Source organism: Ascaphus truei, chromosome 2 (genome assembly GCF_040206685.1).
Source record: "Ascaphus truei isolate aAscTru1 chromosome 2, aAscTru1.hap1, whole genome shotgun sequence".
Lineage (NCBI taxonomy): Eukaryota > Metazoa > Chordata > Amphibia > Anura > Ascaphidae > Ascaphus > Ascaphus truei.
The window spans coordinates 341,052,719-341,068,189 of NC_134484.1; the positions used below are offsets into that span (position 1 = coordinate 341,052,719).

Here is a 15,471-nt window from a genome sequence, read left to right on the forward strand (position 1 = left end):
TGGGTGGTTCATACCTGCTGGCAACAGGAGGGCCTGAGTCTCCCGCGATGGTATGGGGGATAACAGGACCAGGTTACTGGGGTGGATGCCTCTGTCTTTACTTAGTGGTGCAACGCCTCCATCTCTGGTAAGCCCTAGGGACGTAGAGTGAAATCCTTCCAGAGAGTCCCTCCTCTTAAGGACGAGATATTTCAGTCTCACACAGTCTTTACTTAAGAAGTAGCAGCAGCTCTTTATTCACACAGCACAGCAGAGTAGCAGCAACACAGTTGCCTCCAATGTACAGGGTCTTCTCTCCCACCAGACTGCCCACCCTCAGGATTGTCTCTGGGGCTGTTTGTCCTTGCCTCCACCCCAAGCCACGGGCACTCAGGGTGGGGCTAGCTCTTCCCTCACCCCCTAAGCAGGGTGAGAGGCACTGGTCCACCTATAGCTCCCTATAGTTCTAGCAGCTCTAATCAGGGCCTGCCAGTTCTCCTCCTCCAGCTGTGCACTTCATGCACTTTTCTCTCTGACACTCTAACACTAACTCATATGCCACTGACAGGAACTGACAACTAAATTGAGACAGCCCTGCCACTCATGATGTCAGCAGACCCCTCCCCTGTGTCTCTTGCCTTAGACACAGAGTCAGGTGGCCTACCTCCACCACTCAGAGCAGCGCTTGATGTGGGGGAAACCCATGATAACTACTGGCAGCCTGTCGTTACCAGGGCTTATACCAGTAGGAGGAAAGACATATAGCCCCATTTCTTACCAGGGCTACAAATATTACAAATAAACAACAACAATTAAAAGAAAGGGAAAGGATTATGCTGTAGGAAGAACCTGTTTGTTTATTTCGGGTATAACACAAGCCTCATGTATACATAAGCAACCCATCATACTCTCTATATATTTTAATCTCTTTTAATACAGGGGGTTTCTGAAATATTTAAAAATGAAACCTAAATCTGTGGTCTATTGTTTTTATATGCGCGTTAAATTTGTATTTTCCATAGCTTCCTCTTTTTCTATCTGCTAATACTACAATTTCAGATACAATCGGAATGTAATGTATTTAATGTATATATTTAATCCAAAGCAATGCTTTACGACAAATTAAACAAAGATGACCAGTACTATTTATAGGCCCCCAAAAAGATTAACCCATAAAATCACACTGAAAGGCCTAGACACCATCACACAAAAGCAATAAAGAAAAAGCGAGAGTAGAAGCATAAGGCGTGTAATATAGTGCGCACGCGCGCGTCAATTAGAATTGGCTGTGTTCAGGCCTGGCATTCTATACTTCAGCCGCGCGAGCACACGGCAGTGAGCGGTGGCGCGGCAGATCACAGCAAATACTCAAAAACTGATATTTTCGTGCTGCTGCCGCGCAACATGACGCTGCCAAGCCAATCACAGCGTGGCTATCGCTGTGACGTCTATAGCCATGCCCCCTAGCCGAGCATGCCACCGCTTACAACATATAAACGAAACGTGTGTGCCATGTGCATGCGCACGCCAGGGGCACCCACACGCGCACCAGCACCTACTATATAACAAGCCTTATACTACAGATGACATTGCCCCGCCTGCAAATAGATCAATGCGATGAAATACACATGACAAGGACGTAGACATGCTACATTCTTTAAGTGCTATTCAGTCTCCTAAAAAATAAAAACAACAAATACCAAAAAACAACAAGCAAAACATCCACATGCAGTATTGTGCTGCTACTCCCGCATTTCCTCGTTCGCTTTGTCTGGCTGCTTTCGGGCATTGCAGCGCCATAATACTTGTTAATATTTTTGGGGTGCTAAAAAAAAACCTACTGGTGGTCTTTATTTCATTATTAAAACCTGACGAAGGTCCTTGCGTACCGAAACGTTGGTCCTTATGTGAACTAAGGAGAATGTCTCTGGATTTTTGGAGGTGTTGTGAGTGATGTAAGGGTACTGTACATACATCTCCAAGAAGCCCAACTTGTAACCAATTTTTCCATGTTATTTATTTTTGTATCTGTGAGAAGGCACTGATCTCTCGGTATTCCAAATATTCATTTTACTTTTGCTTGGGGGAAAAACAAAAACAGGCTCTACATTTCCCCTTTAGTGACTAGTCATAACCAAAATGAAAAGTAAACAAGCTGCTATTTACAAAGCGATGCTATGGCATAAGACTCCTTCTGGTGCTGGACAGCATTTTATCACTTTTATCTACTTGAATAGACTGTAGGTGTCTTCCGGCGCAGGAAGGTGTCTTATGGCAGAACACCGGTTAGTAAGAAACTTCAGTTAACGGAACACAATGTAGCCTGCGGCTCAGCTATGAATACTATGCCCGGACTGAATGCGAGGTGCGAAACCTTGTTTTAATTTCCCGGTTGGATCTCACTGGAATTTCCCCTTCCTGTAAAGCTACCACCCTCCCAATGCTGACACAACATTTGTGGCAGGGGAAGGGAGAGCAGAGGAAGGAAAGTTGGAGTGTGTGTGCAGAGTTATATTGAAGTAATCTATAATTATTTATATAATGAATTATTTTAATACTACAGAACCAATATAGGATATCCAAGATATGCTGCCCACCATATGACTTATCTCAGCTCCAGACCAGATCCATTTGAGTTTGCTTACATGGGACTACGTATGCATTTGTATTCTAATAATAGTAATTATTTTTTTAGATGGACATTATAGGTGAGCAAAGAGAGATACCTTACCACCATCTGTCCTATATTATACCGGTCAATCAGTTCTAGTTGGGCAACAACAACAACACCCATAACTGTTGGTTAAATATATATGTTTACTATTTTACATTTTATGTGTTAGTTACTAGGTATAGAGAGACCCCCACCTGACCTGTCTCCTACTCTTAAAATATATATTGTATATGATCATTTATATAGTAGGTAGGCATGAAAAAGGAAATAGTACTATCTGACCTGTATTTACTCTTTAGCGGTATACCAGTCAATCATTTGCAGCTAACATGTGAAATGTTTCTTCATATATCAGTATTCACTTATTGTCAAAAAATCCTCCTCAAACTCTACGTATTTTATTAATTTATCTCAGTCCTCATAAACTACATAATAATTATTATCATTATTTTTGCTAAATAATATCAATACTTACATGGACAGAAAAAAACAGCTCCAAATTAGATGACATTTAAAAGAAATCATAGTTTTCCCCCATAATTCAAACGCATTTTGGTAAAACCAAAATATGGGAACAATTTTGGACCCAAAACACAAGAGCAAGTGCACACAGTTTTTCATTGTATACAAACCTTGCTCTAGATTTACAGTATGTGTAGATAGATAGATGGATAGATACAGTGGCGGATTTAAAATATTGCCGCTCGTAGGCACTTACCTGCAGCGGCTTCCTCCTTCTGCAGTGTCACAGCATCAAATGATCCCGCAATGTCATACATGTCATTTACATCACATGGCGATGCCATGTAACTTTGCTGCATCATTTTACACCCCAATGCTACAGAAGGAGGAAGTGGCGCAAAGGAGAAGATAAAAGACCTATATGGGGGGGGGGGAAACAGAATTTGCCACCCCAAAATTGGCCGCCCTATGTTCAGGTCTGATGGGAAATCCGCCACTGTGTAAATTTACATATCTTTGTTTAATGACAAAAGCCTAAGACTTCATGTATATGATCATTACTCAAGGCTCTCAGGAAGATGCATCTATATCTTGCCAGATAATTAATAGGACATCATGTGATGAGCTTTGCACCTATTTTTCACATTCCATCTCTACAATTATGTATCTGTGCAAAACATGAGCCGTATATCCTAAGTGCTGACAACTTTCCAATGGGGAAAACTTATTTTGTAATTATCACCTACAAAACGAATGATGTCAGCTGAGGTATAATGAAGGTGACTTATGCTTCTAAATATCTATGCATTAATACGTTTGATAGAAATGCAGTATGCTACACGTGTGAAATACAATCTACTGCTGCGGCAGCTTTTATTCTAACACATTGCCGTTTTTTCCCTGGCTTTTTCCTGGAATGCGACGCACTTCACCTGGCGCATGCCGCGTTCATTTTGCGTTCCAAGCCACGGGTCATGCGCGGTTGACGCGCGGTTGATGCGTTTATTGAGAATGGATCGGATTTAATAGGTTGTAATTCTTCGCGTGTCCGCCAGATGGCAGATATTCATGAATTGTAATGCGCATGCGCTTCAGTAATGTGTCGACTTGCAGGTGTTTCGTGTAAAAAAGATACCACAGTGTGCTATTGTAACTTGGCCTTGAGACTGAAGGAAGAGGTTGCAAAAATGTATCAATTTAGGCTTTTCATATTAAAGAAAGACAAAGACCAGTTTCGGTTACAGTATTCTCCAGAGACCCGCCGCCTGCCATGAGTGTTCAAGTGCAGCCCGCTTTCCAAAAACCCAACAGAAGTTACGCGTATTTGATATGGGCCGCGATTAATGCAACAGAGGATAAGATGGCAACAGTTGTTCAAATTTATCAGTATTTTATCGAAAACTATGACTTTTACAAATTTTTGCCAGCTCCTCATACGTGGAAGCGTGCAATAAGGAAAAGGTTATGTAGCGATCCCTGTTTTTATCGTATTGAGTCACAATTTGTTGGAGGGTATTGGTGTGTATCACTGGCTTTTTTCTTTATCTATGATCATGATGACTGCAAAAGGCGAAGGGTCGTGTTAAAACCAACTAAGAAACAACAGTCACTGCCAAGCAATGCACCAGCAACGGCTTCCAATAACGGTCCCACCGTCAGTGACAACCCTTGCTGTCTATCCAGCAAGCCTGAGCCGGATTTCGCGTGCAGTTTTGATCAAGCTTGCATGTACCTAAGCAATTTCCAGCCTCATCAGCTGACTACAGGTGGACTAGTCCCGCTGCAAACTATCGACGTGGATGATCAAGAACACTGGACTGGCAGTGGACCGGCGCCGGCGCCAGCTGAATGGGAAATTCTATGGTGAGTATTGTTAGTATTGTTGCCGTATTATTTTCTGTGTTTTTTTTTATTTTGACAATACAGTATCAATATCGGTGCGATTCAAAAGTCAAGCGATTCTCCTTTTTTAGCAATATCATTGGCTGAGCGGCTTCTACAGTACTGTACTGCAGATACTGAACAATTGGTGGAACGCTAGGCGCATGCGCATTGGAACCTTCTTGAAACACATATGCGTGTCATTACATCGACGGTAGGCACATGCGCATGTGAACAGGAGATGCCCCCCGAGAAAATTATTGGTGGGACTGGCTGGGAACGTCTTTAGGGGGCTGACCATTACAGTAAAACTTTTCTTTTTGTTTTTCCTCAGAAAAAAAAAGGCTAATGGAGGGATTTCGATGGATAATATCGCTTTGCGTAACAATGCCTGCACATTGCTGAATTGGATTTAGAAAACCACGTACAGGAGTCTACAGTTTAGCTGCCATAGTTATTGATTAGGATAGAATACTGTACCTGAAACAGTATGCTGATGTTTTCCGGCCGTACAGTATACAATACTTTTTTATATACAGTACAGTATACTGTGTAATAAACCCGAAAAAATAAAAACTATGCATTTATTCTACATGTATCACATACTGTACATTATGTGTCTTCTACAGTATACAGTGCCAGTACATACAGTACAGTACAGTTTGTGTCTTTTATTTTTTTAAATACTCATACTGAGCATGCCTCGACATTCTAGAAACACTGTATTTTGTTACAGTAGCAAAGGAACCAATGGAACAATGTAAAACAAATCAACATGTTCTTTTATTGGTGGAGTAAGTACAAAAACATTTATTTACAAATACTGTACAATGTAGAAACATTTTAAGTGCACAGCAATTCAAAACATCAACAGGTGTATGGTTTACTGCTACAGTTGTGAAAACATTTATGTCAGTCAGTATGGTTTACAGTCACATGTTTTTAAAAAAAATCTTTATTCATAAAATATACAAAATGCAACATCTCCTTTATTAAAGAACGGCAAGTCAAAACATATACTGTACAGTGGGATGGTGTGCAAAACAGTCTGCACCAGTACAGTCCTCGAGGGCAGCAAACAGGGCCGGTTTTCAGGGTAACCTTTGAAAACCGTGCCTGTTTGCGGCCCTCAGGGACTGGAATTGTGCAGGTCCTGTGTGTGTGGACAGCAAGTTAAAACATTTCTGAATAAATACAAGTAAAAAAACACACAACATCTCCTTTATTTAAGTACAGCAGGTCAAAACATGTACAGTACAGCACAACAGTATGGTCTTACAGAAAGTCTTCCACATTGTCCGTCCATGGCCAATTCCTTGCATGGCGCAAAACGCCATTAATGCAGTCTCTAACGCCTTTCGTTACAGGATCTGTAATTGGATAAAAGCGCCGCATTTCATCCAGAATGTTCTTTCTTAAATTGGCAGGAAGCGCCTTTTTTACGCGATTTCCTTCGTAGTTCACTCTGAAGGCCCAGTCACAGTACAACGAGTAGGGAACATGGTGCTTAAAAAGTAACAAGGCATACTTGTGGGGTGCACCAGCACTCTTCTACCTGAGCGCCTGTGGCAGATCGCACAGGGTGATGTCGGGCACCGTATCGATGCGAGCGAATGTAGGTCTTTTGGGAGCGGGTGTGCTTGAAGCGACGGGCGATGGTAGGTTGTCTTGGAGGAAGCTTTCCTCCGGTCTTGGTCGTCGTGTTGTCTACTGGCGTGGTCTTGACGGGGTTGTCATGTCCTCCTCAACGGCATACATGTACACTACATCTTCTGGTGGAGGGGGTGCGCTTGGTGATGGAAGGGGGTCGAAGCTACCATTCATCACATCCATGTCACCCCCCTGCTCCAGCGTCGGGGAAACAGGGCCATTAACACCGAGCAAATGATGTATACCCGCTATGTCAGCCTCTATCTTCTCCATCCGTCGATCCATCCGTTGATCCATATGTATCATCCGTTGATCCATTTGTAGCATCCGTTGCTCCACATTTAGCATGGTCTCCAGAAGCAAATCTATTTTTGCTAGCACAATAGAGTTCCCGGGGAGAATCACAGTTATCCCATTCAGCATCCGGTCTAACGAGCTGCTTCTTGTGCATGGCGTCTGGAAATCTGGGTGGATGGGAGCAACGGAGGATGAGATGGGGGTTCCATGGAGAGAAGCAGCAGCGTCGTCGAAGAAGGGTGGAGGAAGTGACCTGTGGATGTCCGGTAGAGGAGAAGTGGCAGCGTCGTCGAAGAGGGATGGAGAAAGTGACCTTTGGATTTCCGGGCGAGAAGCAGAGTCGTCTAAGAGCAAAGAAGAAAGTGACCCGTGGATTTCAGCGTCGTCGGATAGAACTGGAGAAGATGGACTGTGGGTTTCCGTGAGTTCGTCGGCAGCGTCGAGGACGAGGGGTGGAGAAGACGGGCTGAAGATTTCTGGGACAGCGGCAGCAGAGTCGTCGAAGCGTATGTGAGGAAGTGGTCTGCGGATTTGATACGTTGGCTGCCAATCGTTTTGCGTCGAGAGTACATCACCGTATATCTTCTTGACATAATATGGCTGACGTCTATGAAAACCCTTAGCCTGTAGGGTCAGCAGAAGGTTTTCTTTATTGGCCTTAGCCTGTCGCTTTGGCCTTGGCGTGGAAACGGCAACCGCCTTTTGCTTTTTCTGCATGACAGGCACGGAAGAGGCGAGAGGGTTCCTGCGTCCGTAGAATTGGGGTCGATCCATGGAAGCAGATGGCACAATGCAGAACAGTATTTGGACAAGGGCAAGTTCAGATAAAGATCATCGAGTGGTGGGCTATGCAAAGTGTGTAACCTTTTATGCATGGCGACCAGGTACAGGTGTTGAAAGTGGGCGTACTCTAATGTGAGTCATTAACGTATAAATACACCATCCATTTTGTGGATTCACTGCACATTGAATACACATCGACTAAACATCGAATATACTTTCTTGTGTTTGTATTTCTTTCTACTTCCTGTTAAAAATATTTCCAAGGAGTTCAGCATGCGAATTAAGGAGATGTACACGAGCGGACACCGAATTGCTGCTATCCTACGCAGGTTAGCTACATCTGGCCTCGTTGTGCCAGCAACCACCGTGAGCTATCATGCACATGGAAAAAACAGAGAACACAAAAGGGCACCAAGGGTAACTAACGCGTAAGTATATTTATTCAACTAACATTTTTTTTTTATATTACAACAGTATATATATATTTTGTATATTTATATTACAACAGTATATATATTTTTTATATTTATATTACAACAGTATATATATTTTGTATATTTATATTTATATTACAACAGTACTGTATTTATATTTTGTATATTTATATTACAACAGTATATTTTTTTATATTTATATTTATATTACAACAGTATATATATTTTGTATATTTATATTACAACAGTATATACTGTATATTTTGTATATTTTGTATATTTTGTATATTTATATTTATATTACAACAGTATATATATTTTGTATATTTATATTTAAATTACAACAGTACTGTATATATATTTTGTATATTTATATTACAACAGTATATATTTTTTATATTTATATTTATATTACAACAGTATATATATTTTGTATATTTATATTACATCAGTATATACTGTATATTTTGTATATTTATATTTATATTTATATTACAACAGTATATATATTTTGTATATTTATATTACAACAGTATATATATTTTTTATATTTATACTTAAATTAGAACGTATATATATTTTTTATATTAATATTTATATAACAACAGTATATATTTTTTTATATTTATATTACAGTACAACAGTATATATAATTTTTATATTGCTGCATATTAATAAAACAATATATTTTCTTTACATTGTAGGGAGACAACTCTTCTGGTGGACAAAATAAGTGAGGAGAATCATGAGAAGAGTGCATAAAGGGTCAAATACACTCTGCAGGAAAAGCACAATCTGACTGTATCCGAGACCAGCATAAAGAGGATGAGACGCAGCATTGGATGGAAATATGGATGTGTGAGGTTAGTACTGGACAGTACAGGAGGTAAAAGTGCTGTTTAGGAAACTGTACTGTACCGCTAAAATTATTTATTCCTTGTCATTACAGAGTGTACCCCATGATATGGGACGCAAACAAAATCAAAAGAGTGGTCCAGGCCCAGGCATGGATCGACAGTGAGGAAACTTTCCAGGATTGCATCTTCACTGATGAGTCTACTGTGTCGCTGGAGAGATTTGCAAGCTTTGCTTTCCACAAAAAAGGCCGCATATCTTTGAAGCCGCGGCCAAAACACCCCGTGAAGTTGCATGTGTGGGGTGCCATCTCTAGGCGTGGACCAGGATGCATTGTCATCTTTGAAGGTAAAATATATCAAATATAATGTAGCCATATGCACTGTACTTTACTATTGTAGCATTGTACTGTACTATTGTGCAGTTTTTTGCGCACTTTTCTTTTCTTGCTATAAGAATCATGAATAAAGCTTTCTTCCAAAACAACATTGTCCCTGAGATAGTGCAATATATCACACGCGAGTTCCCGGATGGTCACCGCTTCTACCAAGACAACGGTAAGTGCGGTAACCGTGCCTCATTTTTTCCCCACTGTTTTTACTGTGTACTGTATCTCTTAAACTAATTGTCCTTTTTTTCCAATGACAGATCGCCAGACTTCAATCCGATCGAAATGGTCTGGCATCAGCTGAAGGACCATATCTGGAAAGTGGCGAAACCCTCCAAAAAGGACAAGTTGTTGAAAGGCATAATGAGTTTTTGGAACGATGTACTCACTGTGGAACGCTGCAATAAATATATAGACCATATTGCCACTGTGATGCCCATTGTGATCGCGCGTAATGGGCAAGCATCAGGAAAGTAGTACTGTGCTGTAGTATTTTAAGTACAGTATGATACAGGTAAATATGGCACAGATTTTTTCTTTCCCAATAGTCAGAGTATACAGTAGTTACAGTTTTTTCTTAACAGAGAGAGCAGCACCAGCCATCAAGTTAAATAGTATTTAACAGTAGTCAGAGTATACAGTAGTTCCAGTATACAGTACAGTACTCTAGTTTGACAGTAGTACAGTAACCGCCTACTAATTGGTCAATTTTTTTTCTTTTCAGAGAAAGCAGAACCAGCCATCTACAGTAGTAATACATATCACACAATGCCATAATACAGTACGCACATACAGTAACTGCACTCATTTTTTGTTTTCTTGTCGTTTCAGGAAAAAAGTGTGGCCTGGGGGTAGGTGGGGTGTTGTGTCCAGTCTAATCTGTTTGTACAGTCAAATGTACAGTATATAAACAGCAGTATTGATGTACACAAAACCTCTCCTCTCTCAATGAACTACTGTACTGTACACAGAATGAGGAACAAGATAAAGACGGAAAAAATAATATTACTATGTATACTGTATATATATATATATGTATATATATATATATATATATATATATATATATATATATATATATATATATATATATACATTGTTCGACAATCCTATACATTTACACGCCCGGGGCGGGTGGATTTAATCCCCGGGCGAGTAAATATTGGCCCAAGCAGCACACGTGTTTTTTTTTTTTTTAAATTTCCCTGCTTCCCGCTAAAATTTTCCCCGCTCTCGCTGCCTGAAAAAAAAACAAAAAAAACCTCCCCCAAACTGACAGCTAATTGGCGCGCGCTCCCAGGCATTGTGGGTGCGCGACCAGTCTCTATATGAGCCCGCCCCCAACGAGCGGCCATTCTTTCTGGCCGGAGTTATGTTGCAGAGTAAGTATATTCCAATCCTCCGGCCCCTCTGCTCCTTCCCTGCGAGCCAAAGTGTTTCCCCGCTTCCTCCCCCCCCCACCCTCCCGATACTCGCGCTGTAGGGCGAGTGATGGTAGTGGGGTGTCCCCCCCTTCTCTCCCCAGTCCCGCGCCGCTTCCCCGATACTCGCGCTGCGAGTGATGGTAGTGGGGGTGTCCCCCCTTCTCTCCCCGGTCCCGCGCCGCTTCCCCGATACTCGCGCCGTGAGTGATGGTAGTGGGGGTGCCCCCCCCTTCTCTCCCCGGTCCCGCGCGGCTTCCCGCGTGGGTGATGGTAGTGGAGGTGTCCCCCCCTTCTCTCCCCGGTCCCGCGCCGCTTCCCCGATACTCGCGCCGTGAGTGATGGTAGTGGGGGTGTCCCCCCCTTCTCTCCCCGGTCCCGCGCCGCTTCCCCGATACTCGCGCCGCGAGTGATGTTAGTGGGTTGTCCCCCCCTTCTCTCCCCGGTCCCGCGCCGCTTCCCTGATACTCGCGCCGCGAGTGATGGTAGTGGGTGTGTCCTCCCCTACTCTCCCCGGTCCCACGCCACTTCCCCGATACTCGCGCCACGAGTGATGGTAGTGGGGGTGTCCCCCCCCTTCTCTCACCTGTCCCGCGCCACTTCTGGCTTCCCCCGATACTCGCGCCGCGAGTGATGGTTGTGGGGGTGTGTCCCCCCTTCTCTCACTGGTCCCACGCCACTTCCGGCTTGCCCCGATACTCGCGCCGTGAGTGATGGTAGTGGGGGTGTTCCCCTCCTTTCCCCGGTCCCGCGCTGGGCTGGAGATGGTAGCGGGGATGTTCCCCCTTACCTCTTTGGTCTCCGCTTCCCCATGGTCCCATGGCTGCCCGAGCAGGCCGGGAGATGGTCAGAGGGGGGGTGGTGGTGCTCGGTCGTGCGGCCTTTCCTCTTCTTATCCCTGTTGTGTGTGTGTGTGTGTGTGTGTGTGTGTATGGGTATGTGTGCATGGGTGGGTGTGTGTGTATATATAGGTGTGTGTGTGTGTATATATGGGTGTGTGTGTGTATGTGGGGGTGTGTGTGTGTATGTGGGTGTGTGGGTGTATGTGGGTCTGTGTGTGTGTGTATATGGGTCTGTGTGTGTGTCTGTGTGTGTGTGTATATGGGTCTGTGTGTGTGTGTATATATATGAGTGTATATGGGTCTGGGTGTGTGTGTGTATTTGGGTCTGTATGTGTGTGTATATGGCTCTGTGTGTGTGTGTATATATGGGTCTATGTGTGTGTCACCCCACCCAGTCACCCCGTCACCCCACCCAGTCACCCCATCACCCCGTCACCCCACCCAATCACCCCGTCACCCCAATCATTCACCCCGTCACCCCACCCAATCACCCCGTCACCCCACCCAATCACCCCGTCACCCCACTCAATCACCCCGTCACCCCACTCAATCACCCCGACACCTCCCCTGACTCTCGCCCCCAATCTCTCTCACTCTCTCTCTCTCTCACCCTCTCTCTCTCACCCTCTCTCTCTCACCCTCTCTCTCTCACCCTCTCTCTCTCTCTCTCTCTCTCACCCCCTCTCTCTCTCTCTCTCTCTCTCTCTCTCTCTCTCTCTCTCACCCCCTCTCTCTCTCACCGTCTCCCTGTGTCTGTCTCTCACTCTGTTTCTATATCTCTTATTTACCCTATATATCTTAACTGCCCTATACTACACCGAAATAACCTATTCTGCTTTCTTCCAGATCTGACTCAAGCTTCAAACGGAAGACATCGGAACCCCCCCCCCCCTAACCCAGAAGACAGGTAGGGAACACATTCCCTCCAATGTATAACATTGCGGGAATAAGGGTACCTGGACATTGAGGGACTACGGATCAGGTAAGATCCCAGGCGGGATTTCTTCTTTAGATATTGTGAACCGGGGGCATCCAGACACTGATTAAGGGGTTCAGGAAACTAGTCATTCACACCTGGCTTTTATTTCTAGATCGACATTTACACAGACACACACACACACGTTATAAGGGCTAATTGTAGTATAATGTAATACAATAAATATATTTGTCGTTTAAATAGATTTTATTCATATGTTTTATTTTAAAGCGGGGTTGGGGGCGGGGTTGGGGCGGGACTAGGTGGCGAGTAGATTTTTTGGTTGGGCAAGTAGAGTTTTGGGTGATTTGTCGAACACTGTATATATATATTATACATTACAGTATATATATTATTAAATAATATTCTTATAAATGTGCATAATTCATGTATCTCCATGTTTTACAAATGTTTTCTAAATGTTTATCCAATTTCAGTCTGCCAGAAGAACTTAATAAAGACTGCATTATGTATTATTCATGATTATTTTTATATTTGTATTTTTTTGTTCCTGATAAAATAAAATAAATATTTATTCACATTCCTGATAATCATAATCATTGACAACAACCACCCCCCCACCCCTACAGTATAAGAATGAATGACAAAACAACATGAATCAGTTAATGGTTTTTTTTACTCTCAATTCTCACAATGCTGTGCAAATCAGATTTACATTTCAAATTCGAGAAGGGATTTTCCAAAGCGTTACCGTAAACAAAGCCTCAAAGGGTTGGGGGGAGGGGGGTTGGGTGACTCATGCGCAGTAAGCAGCTAGCTCCCATCTCAAAGAGGCTTAGAGTACACGCAGGCGCAGTGAGGCGATTGACGCTCGGCTAGGGACGGATTAAAAACACAATGACTAACTTCAGAAAATGAATGACTCTGTGGAGGTGTCTGTCGAAAAGAGTTTGTGTGTGCATGGGGGAGGGATGAAGGATTAGTTGTGCAGCAGTTCAAAGAAATTACATACTGTAGAGTAGAGTACAGTAATTTCAAAAGGCAGTTCATCATAATAATTTGATCAATAAACCCCCAAATACAACCCCCAAATACAGTACATAAAAAGCAAGTCACTTTATCTTAATGTGCCTCAGGCACCAAAAACATAGATTGTGAACTCCACGGGACAGGGACCTGTGCCTGCAAAATGTCTCTGGAAAGCGCTACGTATACTGTAACTAACAGCGCTATACAAAAACATGCTATTATTATTATTATAATATCAGGGTGATGCTCTGTGCAAATCAAATTCGAGAAGAGATTTTCCAAAACGTTGCCGTAAACAAAGCCTCAATGCTCCTGTCTCAAAGAGAATTACATGCAGGCGCAATGAGGCTTTGTACTGTAGCTCGGCTATGGACGGATTAAGAACACAATGGCAAGATTCCGAAAATTAATGACTCTGTGGAGAGGGGGGGATTGGGTGACTCATGCGCAGTAAGCAGCTAAGCAGCTAAATAGCTCTCATCTGAAAAAGGATTACACGCAGGCGCAGTGAGGCTTTGAAGCTCGGCTATGGACGGATTAAGAATACAATGGCAAGATTCAAAAAATTAAAGACAGCCGCATGAAGTTCAAAGCTAAAGACATACTTTCATTTCAAAAGGCAGTTCATCATAATAATACACCCCCAAATGCAGTACGTAAAAAGCACATTAAACAACCATGTGCAGTCACACGCACAGAGTCGCGGACAAAAGCTACAGCACAGATTGAATATTGTAATACAGTACAGTAAGATGGTTTTTGCAGGCTTGTGGAGAAAATAAAAATAAAAAAATTCACTCATTCAAGCAAGCAGTGGTGGGCGAAGTTACAGGCGCATGCGCAGTAAATTCCTGCTGTCAAGCAGGAATGTGATTGAAACCAGACACACGTTCAAAGGAATGGTGTGGGAGAGATGTACTGCATTGTAGATAAGTTGAAATACCCTGTAGTGCAGTTAATTATCCTGAGCGAGGGGAGAGCACTCTATATGCCGAAATGTGACACTGTTACAGTACTGTACACGCCTTTGCATTTCAACAATTTTCAAATGAGACATACTGTACAGTACAGTACTGCAAATGCATGTATACTTTAAATATGCAAATTTACAATTAGTGCGCGCGCACACACAGACTGTGTACTGACGTAGGTTGAACCGCGAAGGTATTTGACTTCCAAGACAACAGCTCGCAAACGCCCCCCTGAGTTTTTACACGGCATTGCAGTATTGCAGACAGCGAGAATAAAATGCTAATATCACGAGCGCGAAAATAACGCAGTTCACTCCGGGCGAAAACGTCAAAAAAACGCACATAACCGGGATAATCTGAAAACCGCGGATCTAGACGATTTAGGCTCAGGTCGGCCGCCACTGTATAGAACATCATGCCAAGTTAGCGTAGGTTCTTGTGTGCAGGTACTCTCTACATTTAATGTTTTTGCACGCAATGTGGCTGATTAACAAACAGGTTTCTTCCAGATTACATGATATTAACAAAACCATAAGATGATAATACCAATGATAGGTATAATATAGAACACAACCTTTGCAGGCAGTTAATTTATCATATTGTACTCACACAATTTTTTGTGTCTTATTATTAGGATGATAGTCATTTGCTGCGATATTTGTACAACGTTGGTCACCTTAACACACTTGGCTTAGTCACATTTACACATACTATACAGATGCAGCTAACCTTACTGTCTCCAGTGTCACTGTCAACTGCGCTCACGCGACCACGGTGATCTCAGCACGGGAAGATTAAGGCTAGGTCCATGGTGACCACGTGGTCACGTCCGTGCTCGTGGTCACCTGCTTTCTAGCTCCATCGATCT

General features: G+C 43.0%; 1 protein-coding gene across 2 annotated transcripts in view; it reads right to left on the minus strand.

The window, feature by feature from the left end:
* The window catches only part of CNTNAP2 (contactin associated protein 2), a 1,988,831-nt gene that overhangs the window by 1,133,220 nt on the left and 840,140 nt on the right, over positions 1-15,471 (minus strand). The gene's annotated exons all lie outside the window — the stretch shown is intronic.